Source organism: Myotis davidii, unplaced genomic scaffold, assembly GCF_000327345.1.
Source record: "Myotis davidii unplaced genomic scaffold, ASM32734v1 scaffold1172, whole genome shotgun sequence".
Lineage (NCBI taxonomy): Eukaryota > Metazoa > Chordata > Mammalia > Chiroptera > Vespertilionidae > Myotis > Myotis davidii.
The window spans coordinates 144,539-147,322 of record NW_006283158.1 but is presented as its reverse complement, the minus strand read 5'-3'; the positions used below and the strand labels follow the sequence as shown (position 1 = coordinate 147,322).

The 2,784-nt window shown below is 41.5% G+C and overlaps 1 long non-coding RNA gene across 1 annotated transcript in view; it reads right to left on the bottom strand.

Moving 5' to 3' along the window:
• Nucleotides 1-1,687, bottom strand: part of LOC107182894 — a 9,631-nt gene extending 7,944 nt beyond the window's left edge. The window contains exon 1 of the long non-coding RNA XR_001513651.1: nt 1,528-1,687. This is a non-coding gene — a long non-coding RNA (uncharacterized LOC107182894). The remainder of the gene's footprint in view (nt 1-1,527) is intronic.
• Nucleotides 1,688-2,784: the final 1,097 nt, after the last annotated feature.

Below are 2,784 nucleotides of genomic sequence, written 5' to 3'. Positions count from 1 at the left end.
TTAAGGAATGCAGTTTCATTTGGAATGATTGGATCTTTTCAGACAAATTGAGTCATGTTGCATTTGGCCCTTGCAGTGATAAATTTAATTCATTCAAGATGGCAAAGATGTCAACCAAGTAAGCTATTTTCTGTAGTTCACTTGTATCACTGAAAAGTGCTTCAAACTGAGGTCTTGCTTTCTGATTAAAAAACATTTTTAGTTCATCACGAAGCTCAAAAACACGTTTTAAAATTTTTCCTCTCGACAACCATCTCACTTCAGTGTGAAATAGCAGAGCATGGTTTGGCGCATCCAACTCCTTGCACAGTTGCGAAAACAGTCAACTGTTTAAAGTGCTCGCCTTTACAAAATTGACACAACTTATGATGCTTTTCATTACTTCTTGTAATTCTTGTGTCAGCATCTTCATTGCTAATATTTGCCGATGAATCATACAGTGAGTTCCGATGACTTTTGGTGACTCATTCAGTACCAAATGTTGAAATCCAGATCGACATCCTAGCATAGCTGGAGCACCATCTGTGCAAACACCAAAAATCTTTTCCCAAGAAGCCTTATGCTTTTTCAGAAATAAACCAACTGTGTCAAATACATCACATGCAGTAGTTGTCATTTCAAGAGGTTTGAAAAAAAGAAACTCATCTTTAAAGTCGTCATCATTAATATACCTCACATGAACCAGTAACTGTGAACAGTTTGCAATATCTATAGATTCATCAAGCTGGATACTAAATATTGGAAGTGGAGCAGGTTTAATTTCCTGGATTACCTGATCAAGAATATCAGCAGACATGTCATCTATTCTTCTGTGGACAGTGTCTTTAGATAAGGACATTGTACTCAATTTCGTAACAAATTCATCTCCTATCATAACTCGAACAATGTCTTTGGCCGCTGGCAACAGTAAATCCTCAGAAATGGTGTGAGGTTTCGTAGCTCTGGCGATTCTGAGTGCCACCAAATATAAAGCTTCAACGGCTGCTATGTTTCATTTGTGGTACTTGCCACCAGTGTCAAGTCTAGCTTTCTTGAGTCCATCAGCTTTGCTTCTAAAATAGTTGGTATCTTTGCCGGCAAAGCTCGGATGCTTGCCATCAAAATGGCATTTTAGTTTGTTCGGCTTCATAGATTAGGCTGATAGAGCTTCACAACAAATAACACATTGCAGTTTCTCAACTCCTGCTGTAATTATTGAGGAGGTAAAACCATACTGTAAAAAATCCTCACTATATTTTTTTTTCTTAACGTTCTTCTCTACATGATCCATTGTCATGGGATGGCTTGCTAACAAAAATAATATATAGCAATAGCTTTAATAATACAAAAGATGATACATGGCATAGTTCAGTCAATACAGTTCATTAAAGTTTCCTATGATTTACCATTCTGTGTTGTTGTTTTTACATACCTGTTACTATCACAGGGGGCAGTATTCACATCAACCACAGCTGAATATAAAAAGACCAATCAGCATCCAGATTAAGTTCCCATGGTACAGATTATTTTTTTGCAGTAGTTGATGACTTTACAGTACATGATTTTATATTTACCCAGTAATTATAAATTATGAAGTGTCATTTTACCTCCAATACTGCTGCTTTCAATACAGTAGCTGCTTTTAACAGAGTAGCTGCTTTCAACACAGCAGCTGCTTTCTATACAGTAGCTGCTCTCTACACATGTGTGACTGGTCCACATAAGTACATTTGTTGAGGGCCATTAGAATATACTCAGTTTAATTTACGTCAGCTGGACCCAGGGAGCCAGCAAAGCCACTCCCTTGGGGGCATGACCAGTCAAAAGATTGGGCACCATCCAGTTTGATTCTCCCGCCCAGTGTTAAGGGGATAGATCTCACGATGTCTAAGGCCCACCCAGGAGCCTGGAAGGGACCTGATGTACTTTTAACCTGGGGGAGAGGATATGCTTGTATATTTCCACAGGACGCAGATTCACCTGTGTGGATTCCAGACCATCTAGTCCGACCTTATGTGACACCGCCCTCCACCTCCGCCTCACCTTTTTCCTCCCCTGAATCATCCATATCAGCTGACCCAGAGGGCACAGCTGACTCCTCCCCTGACGCCGACACCACCATCAAGCACAGCCCTAATGGGCTCATTGATCCAGTCATTCCCCCAGCCTTTGTTTTGAAGCTTTTATAAATACAGATGTAACAGCAGAATAAAGAGAGAACCTGGCTGGAGAACCTGGCTAGAGAATCTGGCTAGAGAATCTGGCTATGCCGATCAACTGAACGCTGTCTCCATGTCCTTCCTTCTTCGCCGACTCCGTCTACACCTTTGGGAACCCCTGGACCACTGGGGCTGGACCCCAGCATACATTATGGGGCCAAGCCTGTCACATACACCTGTATTTGTATGGGGTATATGTGATAGGGTTGGCGCGATGATGTCATCATGCCGGGTACTCGTATGTGGGCATATCTGCATGTGGGCGGGCCCTCCTGGAGTCGGATAGAGGAGTGGTATCTCAGTTCCTAAGACCATCAGAAATATGTGTTTTCCAATGGTCTTAGGTGACCCTTGTGAAAGGGTCGTTCGACTCCCAAAGGGGTCGTGACCCACAGGTTGAGAACCATTGCTCTAGTAGCTAATATGGGAAGGCAGCTAGATGATGTCTCCAAAAACAAAGAACATACTTTGGTTTGATGGGCATATGAGTGAACTCTGAATACAATGCTTAACTGAGTTCTATTTGGCAGTAAAATGATAATAAAATATTTTAATTCAGGGGTTTGTAAAAGTGATCTCACATCCT